The following is an 18,065-nucleotide window of genomic DNA, read 5'->3' on the forward strand; positions in this document are numbered from 1 at the left end:
GATTAAGTCCAAGTAAAATGAGCTAGTATATCCTGTCAGAAAAGATCTTCATGAATAGAACTCCTCTGGTGGAATTTAGTAGTGTAAGTACTCTAGCTACCGCCTAGTCTAGTACTAAACCTTGAAAGAGCTTTTATGAGTGATTGATGTAGAAGCAAACAGGTTGGTTATCATCATCGATTTTGTCATTATTCCCTCAAAATGTTCTTGACCCTTGAAAACACTTTTTTGAAACTCAAAAGACTTTGAAAAGGTTTAAGAAAATCGAAAATTTTTAAAGAAAATGCAGAATGCAATGACTCATGCAAGAAAAGATGGTTAGAAAGGGATGAAATCCTCCCCCAGACTTAAATCACACTGTCGCCAGTGTGAAATAAATTAGGCAAAGATGAGAAATAGAGAATTTAAAGATTAAAAAGATTAAGGAAAAGAAAACTTACCTGTGTTGGTGATGGATTGTGATGTGGTTGTGGTGGTGTTGCTTGATCAAACTTGGATGCTAGGGATCCAAAACTGATTTGAACAAGGTGGTGGTGGTGGTGAAAGTGGCCAAGGATGAAATGGAGGTGGCGAAGGGTAGATGGAAGTGGCCAAGGTGGAACAGATGTGGCCAAGGGTGGATGGAAGTGGCCAAGGTGGCCGGCTGTGCTGGCTGCGGATGAAGACATCCTGGCCGCGGTAGGACGCGCGCCGGCCCGGTTGAGGACGTCGCGGCCGCAGTAAAACACCTGCTGGCCACGGCCGAACCTCCTTTGGCTGCGGTCAGCTCCTTTTCTTCCCTTTTTTTTTATTTTTTTATGGCATACTAAGGCCTGTCTAAAATAAGAAAAACAAAACTTTTAATTGAAAAAGAAAGCTTAAACAAAAACAAATAAGTACCTAAAATGGCTTGCCTCCCATCAAGCGCTTTGGTTTATAGTCCTTAGCTAGACTTTGCAAAGAAAAAGACTTAGTTCAAATAGGATATTGTCTTAAGACAAGTCCTTTTCGAAATCCTCCTGTTCTGTCTGGCAGGTTCTTCATCACTCCAGAGTTCTTCTGGTTCAAATGCCTGGGCTATTTGCTCTCCTCTCTTGCTCTTAAGTGGTGTAGCTTCATAGAAGATGTCCTTGTCGATATTGGCAAAGGAAACTCGCCTGTTGGGCCAATCCATGATGGCTCCAGCAGTTGCTAAGAAAGGCCATCCAAGAATAACTGGATAAGAGTCATCTTTGGTCTTCACTATGTATAAATCGACAGGTGCAATGCAATTTCCAATCCTTAGAGGAATGTCTCGGGCTATCCCTCTTGGTGTTGCACTTGAATCATCTGCTAAGCTAATCTTTGTCCTGATACTTGAGATGTGCTTTATGCCAAGTCTCAAAGATGTGCTTAATGCCATGCTCTTGTGCTGCTTGCTCAGGCGAAATTCAATCTCTTGAAGTTCACCATCTGTCTTTCCTCTTTACCATGAAGCGATTTCATTGGACTCCTTGATCTCTAACTTAGCAGCCTTGGCATCGATGGATCCTTGAAGGATATCATACTTCTGTCTTGGCTGCACTTCCTCAAACTTCCTTTTTAGGGCAGCAATGTCTCGAGAGTGCAGATCTTCTAGCGATTTCACATGGTGAGTGAGGTCATCGATCCTCTTGTACAGGGTAGCTTCCGTAACAACTTGAAAATCAAGGTATTGATTCAGCATAGATCCTAATCGATTTAGTTGGGGCCTAAATCGATCAGCTTCAGCGTTTTGGTGCAGAATCTGATGAGGAAGAGGATGAGATGGTCGATGGTTTACCAAGTGTGGAGAATATGGCTCATCTCGGTGGTGTGGAGGTTGCGAGTCTCCATGGTGGTGGTTCGGATTAGGGTTCCAAAGATGATGATAAAAATCACGCCTGGAGGGTGATTCAGATGCGCAAGGACCTTCACACAGGTCGCAGGACCTTCGCTCGGGATTAGGGTTTCTCCTTGAATGATCCATGCTTCAAAGGTTTCTGAAACTAGGGCAAACAGAAGAAAGAATAAGCAGAAAAAGAAAAAGTTAGGGTGTTTATGAATTTGGTGTACTTCCTATATTACTTTGGCAGAAACTCGACATATATATAGTCGTCTGCGGCTTCAGCCTCCCAGGTTTAGACCTCCAGCAACTTCATGCCTCCCCGACAACGGCGCCAAAAAACTTGATGAGCTTGCAGGCCTAGGGTTGTTTTTTAACAAGCCTGTTGGTCCTCCTTAAGTTTTAAATTTATAAAACCCTAGTGTCTGCAAATGCACAGATGTATGTTGTAGGACTTAGGGTGTCGATCCACAGGGAGGATGTCTAATCTGCAAGAAACAACAAACTGCAAAGTAAGCAAACTCATAAACCAATAAAAGATTTGGGGTTTTTGGTTAGGATCCTAAACTAAAGCTAATCTAATATTCACAAGAAATGCAATGCATGATGAATTGTTAAAAGAACATCTCAAGCATATCGACTCAAACTAAAGACTCTTGAACTCATAGGTGGCGATTTAGACTTCTCCGGTTTACTCTAATCGATGTATGGTGGCATTTCCAATTAGCTTCCGAGCAATTTATCTTCATCTGTTTCTGGGAATCTGCATTGAACTAGAATAGACACATGTATGATTAACCAACTGTCGTCACCTTAATCAACTAATCTCTTAGATTTAGCAATTAACTCTCGCTCTCATGCTAAACTTAAGATCATGCATTGAACATTGAATTCGTCTGCTCACATCTTCTCTATAGGTAGCTTTCGACTCCTATAGCGACTATGTTCTTCTGAAACTAGGTACGGATGATCTGATACAGCACTCTCATGGCTTTGATCAATCCTAGGCTCAGAGAATAGGTCATGAATCTACTCTCATGCTTTACGAATAACTTAGAAGAGATGAGATCCAGAATATGGTTAAGAATAATAGAAATCCTAATCGATATATATGCTTGTCGATATCTTCAAACAACTTGACTCTCTGGGACTAATCTACATGATGCAATGAATGATGAAAGACATAGAAAAATGCAAAAGAATGAAACAGAAAAGTTAATAAGATAAAAAGGGGGAAGAACAATGGATCTGGGGAAGAATCCCCATCTCCATTGCCTAACCCTAGAAAAACAAATTTTGGTGGCTCAAAATCTCATTACAGAAGCACACACCCGTTTAGGACTGCTAAACAACTTGATGGGCTTCCATTTCACATGGTGGATGGAAGTGGCCAAGGTGGCCGGCTGTGCTGGCTGCGGATGAAGACATCCTGGCCGCGGTAGGACGCGCGCCGGCCCGGTTGAGGACGTCGCGGCCGCAGTAAAACACCTGCTGGCCACGGCCGAACCTCCTTTGGCTGCGGTCAGCTCCTTTTCTTCCCTTTTTTTTATTTTTTTATGGCATACTAAGGCCTGTCTAAAATAAGAAAAACAAAACTTTTAATTGAAAAAGAAAGCTTAAAAAAAAACAAATAAGTACCTAAAATGGCTTGCCTCCCATCAAGCGCTTTGGTTTATAGTCCTTAGCTAGACTTTGCAAAGAAAAAGACTTAGTTCAAATAGGATATTGTCTTAAGACAAGTCCTTTTCGAAATCCTCCTGTTCTGTCTAGCAGGTTCTTCATCACTCCAGAGTTCTTCTGGTTCAAATGCCTGGGCTATTTGCTCTCCTCTCTTGCTCTTAAGTGGTGTAGCTTCATAGAAGATGTCCTTGTCGATATTGGCAAAGGAAACTCGCCTGTTGAGCCAATCCATGATGGCTCCAGCAGTTGCTAAGAAAGGCCATCCAAGAATAACTGGATAAGAGTCATCTTTGGTCTTCACTATGTATAAATCGACAGGTGCAATGCAATTTCCAATCCTTAGAGGAATGTCTCGGGCTATCCCTCTTGGTGTTGCACTTGAATCATCTGCTAAGCTAATCTTTGTCCTGATACTTGAGATCTGCTTTATGCCAAGTCTCAAAGATGTGCTTAATGCCATGCTCTTGTGCTGCTTGCTCAGGCGAAATTCAATCTCTTGAAGTTCACCATCTGTCTTTCCTCTTTACCATGAAGCGATTTCATTGGACTCCTTGATCTCTAACTTAGCAGCCTTGGCATCGATGGATCCTTGAAGGATATCATACTTCTGTCTTGGCTGCACTTCCTCAAACTTTCTTTTTAGGGCAGCAATGTCTCGAGAGTGCAGATCTTCTAGCGATTTCACATGGTGAGTGAGGTCATCGATCCTCTTGTACAGGGTAGCTTCCGTAACAACTTGAAAATCAAGGTATTGATTCAGCATAGATCCTAATCGATTTAGTTGGGGCCTAAATCGATCAGCTTCAGCGTTTTGGTGCAGAATTTGATGAGGAAGAGGATGAGATGGTCGATGGTTCACCAAGTGTGGCGAATATGGCTCATCTCGGTGGTGTGGAGGTTGCGAGTCTCCATGGTGGTGGTTCGGATTAGGGTTCCAAAGATGATGATAAAAATCACGCCTGAGGGTGATTCACATGCGCAAGGACCTTCACACAGGTCGCAGGACCTTCGCTCGGGATTAGGGTTTCTCCTTGAATGATCCATGCTTCAAAGGTTTCTGAAACTAGGGCAAACAGAAGAAAGAATAAGCAGAAAAAGAAAAAGTTAGGGTGTTTATGAATTTGGTGTACTTCCTATGTTACTTTAGCAGAAACTCGACATATATATAGTCGTCTGCGGCTTCAGCCTCCCAGGTTTAGACCTCCAGCAACTTCATGCCTCCCCGACAACGGCGCCAAAAAACTTGATGGGCTTGCAGGCCTAGGGTTGTTTTTTAACAAGCCTGTTGGTCCTCCTTAAGTTTTAAATTTATAAAACCCTAGTGTCTGCAAATGCACAGATGTATGTTGTAGGACTTAGGGTGTCGATCCACAGGGAGGATGTCTAATCTGCAAGAAACAACAAACTGCAAAGTAAGCAAACTCATAAACCAATAAAAGATTTGGGGTTTTTGGTTAGGATCCTAAACTAAAGCTAATCTAATATTCACAAGAAATGCAATGCATGATGAATTGTTAAAAGAACATCTCAAGCATATCGACTCAAACTAAAGACTCTTGAACTCATAGGTGGCGATTTAGACTTCTCCGGTTTACTCTAATCGATGTATGGTGGCATTTCCAATTAGCTTCCGAGCAATTTATCTTCATCTGTTTCTGGGAATCTGCATTGAACTAGAATAGACACATGTATGATTAACCAACTGTCGTCACCTTAATCAACTAATCTCTTAGATTTAGCAATTAACTCTCGCTCTCATGCTAAACTTAAGATCATGCATTGAACATTGAATTCGTCTGCTCACATCTTCTCTATAGGTAGCTTTCGACTCCTATAGCGACTATGTTCTTCTGAAACTAGGTACGGATGATCTGATACAGCACTCTCATGGCTTTGATCAATCCTAGGCTCAGAGAATAGGTCATGAATCTACTCTCATGCTTTACGAATAACTTAGAAGAGATGAGATCCAGAATATGGCTAAGAATAATAGAAATCCTAATCGATATATATGCTTGTCGATATCTTCAAACAACTTGACTCTCTGGGACTAATCTACATGATGCAATGAATGATGAAAGACATAGAAAAATGCAAAAGAATGAAACAGAAAAGTTAATAAGATAAAAAGGGGGAAGAACCATGGATCTGGGGAAGAATCCCTGATATATTCATAAATTGCATCATTAGGTGTACATATTTTAGTCCAAATCATGTCTTATCTTATGCATTTTAGGTCTTTAAGCATTGTTTTAGGACTTAGGAGATTACATTAGGTCCAAGAGAGTTTTGCATGTTTTGGAGTGTTAAACAGGTGCTTTTGGAGCCAATTTGGAGTGGAGGATGTGATTCAGATGAAGAAATGGAGTTGGAATGATCAAAAATGGTAAAAAGGAGCAATTTTGGGTTTCTCGGCAAAATGCTGTACTGAAAGTCGAAGATCCTCGGCCAAAATCCTTCCCGCGGGTAGCTTTCTCGGCCAAAAACACGTACCGCGGTCAAGTCTCTCGGCCAAAAATCCCGGGTGCAGATACATTTCCGAAATCGCGTCACCGGAAGATCTTGCCGGCCGATTCAGCTGTCGGAGTCTTCATAAAAGTTGGAGATAACTGAGTCAAGAGTTCAGAATAGTTGGAATCAAAGCATTTGGCCCACGGATCTGAAAGATATGGTAATCTGAAGACAGACCTCTCTCGCATCCATTCCGGAGCAATCCGATACTCCTGAATGATCGCCTGTCCGGGGAACCTTCCGGTCCGATTCAGTTGTCGGGGGCTTCATCAAAGTTGGAGACGATTGGATCATGGTTCCATAGCAAGTGGAATAATGGAATTCGGACGCGTGAGCAGAAAGTTGAGCTCGTCGGAAGAAACCCCTGTCTCGCTGCCGTCTTGGACCGACCCGATGAGCTCCGAAGAATGCGAAGGGCGGCGCACTTCCAGGCAGATTCAGTTTCCGGGGTCTTCATAAGAATCAGAGATGTTTGAGTCCTCTTTCCAGAACGTCCAAGATCATCCAATTCAAATTTATGAGCAAGAAGTTAACGTCTCCGGAATGGACACATGTCTAGACGCCTTTCTCTGATCGTGTAAATGCATTGCGAAGATGAGCCCTCCAGGAAGCCTTCCACTTCCCAAGCGCCGATAGTTTCTTCACCAAAGATCGAGCTGAATGAGTTATCTTTCTCATGGAACTGGTTTCAGGTCATTTGGAGTTACGAGCTGAAAGTTACACTGAACAGAAGAGAAGCTGCTCAATTCGGGTTTTAAGAGATGCGACTGTAAGCTAAGTGTTGTGTCCTACCTCGGCGTGAATACCTCGGCATGTATGCCGAGGAGGCATGTTTACGAAGCCTTGGGACTATACCTCGAGGTAGGACTTCGGTCTTTCAACGCCGAGGCTCCCTTGATCACCAAAATGATCCCCAAACGACTAAGTGTTGAAGCAGACCTTGGTGTGAACCCTTCAGCATGTTATGCCGAGCTCCTATGTTACACAAACCTCGGGTACCAGGCACCTCGGCATGTATGCCGAGGTCCTCATCTCTCCAACCCAGATCACAAACAAATCCTCTTCACGTTTCAAAGCTTTAACCGGATCAAATGCCAAGTCTCATGCATGTTCTTCAAGTGTTCATCAAAGTTTCAACCCAGCACATGACCCCCTGGTGTATGGCCCTCGGTGTGAGACTTCTTCAGATGGCGAGGGGTGGCTCCAGCAACCCAGAAAGGGCGGGTCAGTACCCAGTTTTTCCTGGGCTGACCCGGCCCACACCCCTTTATATAAATAGTTTTTAGAGACTAAAACCCTAGTTATGCTTTATCTTATCCTCTAATCTGCCTCTTTTTGTTTTCTCTCTGCTTCTTAGTGTAAAAACGAGTTTTATCAAGAGATATCTAGCAGATTTAATCATCTTAAAGCTGTTTCTTATCATCTAATCATCTCATCTCTGCTTCTAATCATGATTAACACCACCTCTTGCAAAGGAAATGGTGTGTTAATCATGATTAGTGAGTAGTTATCTTTTAAGCTTCTAGGTGTGTAGATTAGGGTGCTTAGATGATCGGTTTATGATGTTTAGGTTCTAGATTCTCATCTCCTTTCCTTAGTTAGCTGCTCTTAATGCTAGATCTTTGCACATCACTCTGATCTAGACCTTAGTCATTTCTCCACCCACAAGGTGTTTGATGAAATGTCTGAATGAGCTAAGCTAAGGGTTTATGCCTTTTTCATCATGGGAATGATTTGTTAAATGCATGAATGACATATTAGAACTGTTTCTTAATGCTCACTGATTCATATTTCACAAATGATGATTTGGTTTGAAAGTGGATTAGTGTAGAGATTAATGCCTTCATGAGATGATTAGTCTAAATTTGAGTTCTAAGTTAATTGGTTTTGAGATCATGTGATTGCTTGTTGCTGCTTTCTGTGTAAGATTCGGTCTCCTTGAAATAGAAACCGTTTGGTCATTATTAGACTTGATACTTTATGCTTGTTGATTGCTTGATCTTGCTTAAGGTGAATTAATCTTGATTAAGTGATTTACAAAGAGTTTATTGTCATGGGAATGAATTAATCTGCTTTTGAAGTCTAGACTAAAGAGTAACTTGCATTGCATTATTGTTCTTAGCATCATGAATAAATCTCTAAAGCACCCTAATCAATGATCACATCTAGAGGTTTAGCTTTCTCTTTGTTTTGAATCTGAGTCTTTGTTTTGTTGTCTTGTTGCTTGTTCTTAAATTACTGCTTGTTTTTTTGTTTACTTTATATTTTAGATCACCTTGTTACCAACTCATCCGCTTGTTAGACTTGAATTAAGATAGCTCCTCATAGTTCTAGTGTCTAGAATCTCTCCATTTGGATTGATACCTCAAGTGCTACAATGACATGAGTAGTTGAGGAATTGATCAAGGATTGAAAAATTCCTGCTATCAATTTGGCGCCGTTGCCAATTGGAGAGTTCATTCTAGCATTAGAACTTTGGATCTTCTTGAGATCAAGTCATTGTTTTCTTTTGTTTTACTAAGCTTTTATTTTCACCATGTTAATGTATATCACTAAGAGCATGCATCTCTTTGAGATGATGAATTTTCTCTTTTTCATTGTTACTAACTTGTCTTCCTTGATTCTCTTGAGCTTTGAAAGGTACCAAATTCACAAGAAGAGAAATGGAAAGACACGTTCTATTGAGCTGTTGGAGATGGACGTCCACAAGAGCATTATTCCAGTCCCAAAACCGCAACAACAGCCACAACCTCCAGCACTGACCCAAGCTCCAAAGAAAACGCCAACAGTTGGAAGCTGTGACACTCCTTGTAGTCATGGAAAGAGGTATGGCATCCACCCTCCTCCAATTGAAGCTGCGGCCTATGAGATCAAAGCAAGCTTGGTTAAGTTGATTCAAGAAACTAAGTTCTTGGGGTCTGGTATGGAGAATCCATATGATCATTTGGACTGCTTTGAGAGGTTGTGTGACACATTTAGGACTGGAGGAGTGCCCCACGACAGTATCAAGCTCATCTTGTTTCCATTTTCACTTGGAGAAAAGGCAAGCAAATGGGAGAGAGCATTACCATCCCACTTGGTAAATTCTTGGTATGATTGCAAGATGATCTTCCTCCAAAGGTTTTATCCCATACAAAGGACTATCCAAGCTAGGAAAGACATCTTGGGCTTCAAACAAAGAATCCATGAGACCTTTGATGAAGCATGGGAGAGACTTAAAGGCTACACTAGAGATTGTCCCCATCATGGGTTCCAACAAGAAGCTATTCTTAGTATCTTCTATTGGGGAGTTGATAGAGAGCATAAATGGACATTGGATGCAGCTAGCAATGGGCGTTTTGCGACTCTTACCATAGAACAAGGAGAGTTACTTGTTGAGAATTTGGCCAAGAGCAATGAAAGATACAAAGAGCTTGATACTGAATATTGTCAAGATGGTAAAACTGAGGTGGAGCTTCGTTTTCAGCAAGAGTCTGTTCCACAAGAGCAAGCTGCTTCAAAGACTCAAGAAATGGAGCTGAACAGCATGTTCCAACAACTTCTGAAGGGACAAGATGAGCTCACAACAAGAGTAAAGCGTTCATACAATGATCTCCACAACAAAATAGAGAGTTTAACCTCTCAAGTGAATCACATGGAGAGCAAAGATCATGAAGCTGCTGTAAAGGAGATAGAACGTGTACTCTTTTGTCCACAAGAAGTCATTGCTCTTAGAGGTCTTTCTTCACAAGACAATGAGGACATTGAGCAACTCAGTGGAGAGGTGACCCTTGGAACTGAAGTTTTCGCTATAAAAGACATCCATGGAGCTTCTAGAGACAAAGTTCAGATTACTGCTGAAGAAAAGGCCGAACAACAGCTTCAGAAAGAAGAAAAAGCTATTGAACCGCCAGCTTATGTGTCTGTAAGTCTCTGTGATGAGTTTCAAAACTTTGAGATGACGTATGTGGGGACTTGTGGAATGAAACAGAAGGATCAGCCGTTTGCTGCTTGTGAGAAAAAGAAAGAACACCAAAGAGAGCTTGATCTTGAGTTCATTGATGGTGAGAAGTTCTTTAGTGATGATGAGGATTGCTTGGAATCTCCACCTCCTACACCAGGTGAGAAAGAGATCAGCAGCAACAAAAGCAATGGTTCAGAGTCCCAAGACAAGCGCCCAACAAGCATTAAACCATTCACTCTTGGGTCTTCTTCTTCTCAAGTCTTAGCTCTCACTCCATGGAAGTTTGATGGTGGAGCTGTGGAATACAAAGTTAAAGGCAATGTGAGATCAAGACCATTTGCCAAAGTCAGAGCTATCCTCACACAAGAACTCATAGACAAGGGATCTGGTGGTGTCCAAGAGCTGATGAACAAGGACCTCATGCTTGAATTCATGGACATGACAAGGAGCATCAAAGCTCCTCCTCTCCCTCATTAAGAAAGGTTTTACAAAGTCAAACTTAGTGACTTTAAACAAAGTGCTCTTGGGAGACACCCCAAGCTTATCCTTGTACATATATCTTTTTAATCTCTTCTTTAGTCTTTCAGAACGTTTTGATGGGTTTGCTAAGTGATCTCAGATTCTAGAAAGCGTTCTTGCTCAATGGTTTGAAGGAACAAGTGCAGAGAGGAGCTTAAAGGTGGCGGCCTTATGATTCAAAGGAGCAGTGAACCCGACACCTCGGCCAAGCACCTCGAGATGATCATTACCGAGGTCTCATGTTTGATCTTCACGGAATAAAGTGCTGTGAGAAGCCTTGGAGAGCCAAAGCCGAGGTGTTCTTGAGCTAATACCGAGGTGCCCTTGCCACTTACACAGAAACTTGTCCACCTCGGTATAGAAGCCTCGGCATGGCTAGGCAGAGGGGTCCCTAAACGAGCATGAACAAAAAGGGACGCTTGAGAGACTTGAGTCCAAGCAGAGGGTTCAAAGCACCAGCATCCTCCTCCATGTCCAATACCTCCATTCCATCATGAACAAGTCTGGTAACTCTCCAAACTCATTGTACATATGCATCTAGTTCTTAATTTTTCATTTTGCATTTTTCTTGCTTTTTACTTTCACTTCTCTCTTATGCTTTTATAACACAGAGGACTGTGTTATTTAAGTGTGGGGGAGGAGTTTAGTGTTTACTAATCATGTTTTCTTTGATCTTATTTTCCACTTTGAGTCTTGAGTCTCATGTAGTTGCATCTAATCAGAAAATTTTCACAAAAAAAAATGTTCATTCTAGTTGCATTCACATTTTTAGGATCGAGTCTAGTTGCATCATATAGGTTACATCTTGCTGGGAGTAATGATAGGTTTTCTAAGAGAGTACATCACTTTGAGAACTTGAACTGAATATGCTTGTGAATCTTTTTTTTGTGCTTGCAAAGTCTGAAATGATTTGAATCTGAGAAGCAAGTTTGAATTGAACTCAACTCTAATTAAGTGAGAACCTGAACTTGACTTGAAAATATCTTGTGATGCATTGTTTGAATATGCTTGTGGATACCAACATACATACTTGAGCTAGAACCATTGTTTTTACCGCCCTTTTTCCTTAGCTCAAGTAGCTGAATCCACATCATGGATCAGTTCCCTCACCTTGAACCCATCCTTCTTTCAAGCCAATGTTTGTGTGTGAATTGAAAGGCCACCTTGGATCAAACTTAGCAGAAAGTGTTAGGTTTAGAGCGACAAGGGCAGGTCTCATTGAGTGCTGTGTTCCAATATTGAGGAACTGAGAGTGTTGGCGAGGAATAAGTGTGGGGGAAAAGACTTGTTGGTGAGTGAAAAAAGGTGAGATGAGTGGAAAAGAGAAAGTGGAAATAGCTAGGGGAATGAAAGAAAAAGAAATGAGTCTTGGAGTTTTGAGTTAAAGAAAGTGAGCTCTGGTGTCTTGAAAAGAAAGAGTCTAGCCCCTAAGTAAAAGAAAAAGAAAAGAAGCCAAAGAGCTCAAGTGTTTTGGAAAGAAAGAAAAAAAAAAAAAGAGGCTAGAGGTTGCAAATAAAAAAAGAGCTATGTAAAGTTTGAACTCCAAGACTTGAGAATGAAAATGAAAAGTAAGTCCCCTAGTGAGAGGAAAATGAGTGTGAAAAGTGAGGTTCTTGAGAGAGTGAGCAGTGAGAAAGCTTTGAGTAGAGTGTGGGGTGTGATGAGTCTTTGCCCCTGTATGCATAGGTTGCTTTTTACCTTTAGCATTCTGCCAAAGTTTGATCATTCATAGAGAGATCCTTTTGCTGCATTAAACCCGCTTGAACACTGATGAGATCATTTTAATCTCATAGCCTCTCCCTAGCCAAGCCAGCTTGTTTAAACATTGCATCATTTGATTCACTTGATAAAAGCTTAATGAATGTGAAAGAGTTGAGAAAGAGGAGAACTTGTGGAGATTCCTTGTTGAGTTGATATATATCTGAGTATGGCTTTGCATTGCATAATTGAGCATGAACTTGAATTCTCATTGTGATCACTTCTCTCTAAAAGGAAATATGAACTCCCAATGCATTCAACCTCTCTCTCTCATTTGTTCTTTTTGCTTGAGGACAAGCAAAGGATAAGTGTGGGGGAGTTGATATATTCATAAATTGCATCATTAGGTGTACATATTTTAGTCCAAATCATGTCTTATCTCATGCATTTTAGGTCTTTAAGCATTGTTTTAGGACTTAGGAGATTACATTAGGTCCAAGAGAGTTTTGCATGTTTTGGAGTGTTAAACAGGTGCTTTTGGAGCCAATTTGGAGTGGAGGATGTGATTCAGATGAAGAAATGGAGTTGGAATGATCAAAAATGGTAAAAAGGAGCAATTTTGGGTTTCTCGGCAAAATGCTGTACTGAAATTCGAAGATCCTCGGCCAAAATCCTTCCCGCGGGTAGCTTTCTCGGCCAAAAACACGTACCGCGGTCAAGTCTCTCGGCCAAAAATCCCGGGTGCAGATACATTTCCGAAATCGCGTCACCGGAAGATCTTGCCGGCCGATTCAGCTGTCGGATTCTTCATAAAAGTTGGAGATAACTGAGTCAAGAGTTCATAACAGTTGGAATCAAAGCATTTGGCCCACGGATCTGAAAGATATGGTAATCGGAAGACAGACCTCTCTCGCATCCATTCCGGAGCAATCCGATACTCCTGAATGATCGCCTGTCCGGGGAACCTTCCGGTCCGATTCAGTTGTCGGGGGCTTCATCAAAGTTGGAGAAGATTGGATCATGGTTCCATAGCAAGTAGAATAATGGAATTCGGACGCGTGAGCAGAAAGTTGAGCTCCTCGGAAGAAACCCCTGTCTCGCTGCCGTCTTGGACCGACCCGATGAGCTCCGAAGAATGCGAAGGACGGCGCACTTCCAGGCAGATTCAGTTTCCGGGGTCTTCATAAGAATCAGAGATGTTTGAGTCCTCTTTCCAGAACGTCCAAGATCATCCAATTCAAATGTATGAGCAAGAAGTTAACGTCTCCGGAATGGACACATGTCTAGACGCCTTTCTCTGATCGTGTAAATGCATTGCGAAGATGAGCCCTCCAGGAAGCCTTCCACTTCCCAAGCGCCGATAGTTTCTTCACCAAAGATCGAGATGAATGAGTTATCTTTCTCATGGAACTGGTTTCAGGTCATTTGGAGTTACGAGCTGAAAGTTACACTGAACAGAAGAGAAGCTGCTCAATTCGGGTTTTAAGAGATGCGACTGTAAGCTAAGTGTTGTGTCCTACCTCGGCGTGAATACCTCCGCATGTTATGCCGAGGAGGCATGTTTACGAAGCCTTGGAACTATACCTCGAGGTAGGACTTCGGTCTTTCAACGCCGAGGCTCCCTTGATCACCAAAATGATCCCCAAACGACTAAGTGTTGAAGCAGACCTTGGTGTGAACCCTTCAGCATGTTATGCCGAGCTCCTATGTTACACAAACCTCAGGTACCAGGCACCTCGGCATGTATGCCGAGGTCCTCATCTCTCCAACCCAGATCACAAACAAATCCTCTTCACGTTTCAAAGCTTTAACCGGATCAAATGCCAAGTCTCATGCATGTTCTTCAAGTGTTCATCAAAGTTTCAACCCAGCACATGACCCCCTGGTGTATGGCCCTCGGTGTGAGACTTCTTCAGATGGCGAGGGGTGGCTCCAGCAACCCAGAAAGGGCGGGTCAGTACCCAGTTTGTCCTGGGCTGACCCGGCCCACACCCTTTTATATAAATAGTTTTTAGAGACTAAAACCCTAGTTATGCTTTATGTTATCCTCTAATCTGCCTCTTTTTGTTTTCTCTCTGCTTCTTAGTGTAAAAACGAGTTTTATCAAGAGATATCTAGCAGATTTAATCATCTTAAAGCTGTTTCTTATCATCTAATCATCTCATCTCTGCTTCTAATCATGATTAACACCACCTCTTGCATAGGAAATGGTGTGTTAATCATGATTAGTGAGTAGTTATCTTTTAAGTTTCTAGGTGTGTAGATTAGGGTGCTTAGATGATCGGTTTATGATGTTTATGTTCTAGATTCTCATCTCCTTTCCTTAGTTAGCTGCTCTTAATGCTAGATCTTTGCACATCACTCTGATCTAGACCTTAGTCATTCCTCCACCCACAAGGTGTTTGATGAAATGTCTGAATGAGCTAAGCTAAGGGTTTATGCCTTTTTCATCATGGGAATGATTTGTTAAATGCATGAATGACATATTAGAACTGTTTCTTAATGCTCACTGATTCATATTTCACAAATGATGATTTGGTTTGAAAGTGGATTAGTGTAGAGATTAATGCCTTCATGAGAGGATTAGTCTAAATTTGAGTTCTAAGTTAATTGGTTTTGAGATCATGTGATTGCTTGTTGCTGCTTTCTGTGTAAGATTCGGTCTCCTTGAAATAGAAACCGTTTGGTCATTATTAGACTTGATACTTTATGCTTGTTGATTGCTTGATCTTGCTCAAGGTGAATTAATCTTGATTAAGTGATTTACAAAGAGTTTATTGTCATGGGAATGAATTAATCTGCTTTTGAAGTCTAGACTAAAGAGTAACTTGCATTGCATTATTGTTCTTAGCATCATGAATAAATCTCTAAAGCACCCTAATCAATGATCACATCTAGAGGTTTAGCTTTCTCTTTGTTTTGAATCTGAGTCTTTGTTTTGTTGTCTTGTTGCTTGTTCTTAAATTACTGCTTGTTTTTTTGTTTACTTTATATTTTAGATCACCTTGTTACCAACTCATCCGCTTGTTAGACTTGAATTAAGATAGCTCCTCATAGTTCTAGTGTCTAGAATCTCTCCATTTGGATTGATACCTCAAGTGCTACAATGACATGAGTAGTTGAGGAATTGATCAAGGATTGAAAAATTCCTGCTATCAATCCCCATCTCCATTGCCTAACCCTAGAAAAACAAATTTTGGTGGCTCAAAATCTCATTACAGAAGCACACACCCGTTTAGGACTGCTAAACAATGTATTTATAGGTCCTAAGGTCTTCCAGGTCTCATTTAGGGCTTCTCTGAAGAGGAATAGCGAAGTGGGCTTTGGTGTTGGGCCTTGTAGCTCTTCCTAAGGTCCACCAGGGGTGAGAGTCTTACAAGGCAGGTAAAACATGTGTTTCCCGCAGGTGAGAGTCTTCCAGGACTGGTGAACTGGGTCAACTTGTTCTCCATGTATCTTTTGATTGCACCGTTGGATCTTTGTGATGTAAAGTTCTGTGGAAATCTGGTTGTCTCCTCTTGATTGTCTCCAAATTTGAGCTTGATCGGACGGTGAAAAAGTCTTCATTTGAGGCTGAACTTCTGACAGTCTGACTGTGAGCTAAAAATGTGGATTTCTTCCATTTTGCCATCATATTCCCTAAGTTTCCTGAAAAGAGCCTTGAAATTATAAATACATGGAAATCATAATAAAAGTTCCTAAAACAGAGTAAAACCATTGAAAAAGGATTTGAAATCAATGGTGAAAAGTGGTCAAAATCAGGTGTTATCACATATTTAATTAAATTTGAAAAATTGCATTGTAGGACCAATAAAACTTTTATATAATTGATCAAAAGAGTCTTTTTATTTAAAAAACCTATATTACAAAATATATCAAGTTTTATGAATCAAATATTAACTAAATTATATACAAACATTTTGGCACAGAGTTAAACAATTCTTCAAGATGTTCATATTGAAAAAGTGTTGTTGACTTTGCCATAAAATAATTTGCTTTGTTACTCTATCCAGTCGACTTGCTCGTCACTCTTCTACATGTGTATATGTATTTTATTTTCCATATGATATTTATGCGTAGCTCTTTTTTAAGAAAATGTCAGCATATATGGTCCAAACACATACCAATTTTTTAAAAACTTTTTTTTTATCTTAAATGGAGGACTGATAGAAAATTAATTTGTTTTTGTTAAAGACACTTGTGAGTTCTCCAATATTCATTAACTCCAAAATCCTCCTAGAAGTTGCTTCTGTAGTTTCATGATAATTAATACAAATTGAATTTAAGTTCAGATAGAAGGATGTTTAGCTTGTAAATCTAGATTTATAAATTTAATTTGGTTATTTTGTGAAACATATTATCCCACTAATATTTTTGATCCAAGAATTTAATTAAAGTATGATGATATTTAAATACACATTTAAGATAAAAAATTCACTTACAATATATTTAACAAGTTGTTCAACCGCATAAAGAAAGTGGTTGGAAAGATCACCACCCCATTTTCAAATTCCCAAAATCAAACATAAAAAAATATTATGAATTAGTTATTATGGTTGTTCATTATAAGACTCATATATAGAAAGTTTATAATATTTTCATTTTCTTTATTTTTTAAGTTTAACTTGTTCCCCAAGTATTTGTATATTTATACATATTCCTAATTATTCGTGGAATATGACGTCAATTTCTTCCTTTTCTTAGCTCTCTCTTTTATTCGCTACACGTTATCCATATGATAGTCTCTCTATCTATTTATTCTTACACCAAAAACTATAATATTTAATTTATGTTTATGATAATTGCCTTTTTCCAAAATGATGGTTATGGTAGGTTATGCCTTCGCGATCATGATTTTATTGTAGATTCACTATTTCTTATTTAAGCTTTACCTAGTGTCCAAAAGAATATCCACTTCATTTAGAGGTTTTTGAGACCTCATACAACTGCCTGATCAAATAGTATGTGGATCAGGTGGATCCATCCATGCACCTACTTTGGCTATTTGGGTCAGTTTCCTCCTTTTCTTATCTCTCTTTTATTCACTACACGTTATCCACATGATAGTCCCTTTATCTATTTATTCTTACACAAAATATAATATTTAATTTGTGTTTATGTTATATTATTCTACGATGATAATTTCTTTTTTCCAAAAATGATGGTTATGGTAGGCTATGCCTTCGCGATCTTGATTTTATTGTAGATTCAGTCTCCGCGGAACATAAATTTAGAAAGATAGTTATCAATGCTTATCTAGAATAACGTTTAACGATGGTTTAATCTTTGTATCTTATTGATTATAGTTCTGTTAAAATTCTTTAGATATGAAGATTTGTTTATATAAAACAAAAATAATTTTAATATAATCAATTAGGGTTTTTGTAGTATCTATGTTTGACCTAAATATTTTTGAAAAATCTATGATTGTTTAGTTGATTGTTAAGCATATATGAGAAGCGATTATATAACTTTTATTTTATGATATAAGTTATTAGGGTTTTGATGTTATAAAAATTTACTCAGATATTTAATTATGCATTATATATATATTTTAAAAAAATAATAATAAGTAATAATTAAACAAAATAAAATTTTCAAAAAACAATATAATTTCATAAATAGTTTATATGAAAACAAAAAACTAATAAAACAAATATTTTGTTGTTAAATTATGGTCGTTCTTGCATTTTTTTCATGCAAAATTGTTGATTAAACTTTTATATTCGATTTTTTTCAACCATAGATGTCTCAATCTATAACAAAGTTATCCATTCAATCAGTCTTATGACATGGTAGACCATATATATATATATTTTTTATCAGGTTTACTTCGAAAAACTTCATTCAGCAGTGGAAACAAAAATGTAAATGTGGTGTTGACAGTTATTC

The 18,065-nt window shown here is 39.6% G+C and overlaps 1 non-coding gene across 1 annotated transcript; it reads right to left on the reverse strand.

The window, feature by feature from the left end:
- Nucleotides 1-9,159: 9,159 nt before the first annotated feature.
- Nucleotides 9,160-9,265, reverse strand: LOC112083171. The gene has a single exon (XR_002897470.1). It is a non-coding gene; the product is annotated as a small nucleolar RNA R71 (small nucleolar RNA).
- Between the last annotated feature and the right edge of the window lie 8,800 nt (nt 9,266-18,065).

The sequence above is a fragment of the Eutrema salsugineum genome, unplaced genomic scaffold (genome assembly GCF_000478725.1).
Source record: "Eutrema salsugineum unplaced genomic scaffold, Eutsalg1_0 scaffold_7, whole genome shotgun sequence".
NCBI lineage: Eukaryota > Viridiplantae > Streptophyta > Magnoliopsida > Brassicales > Brassicaceae > Eutrema > Eutrema salsugineum.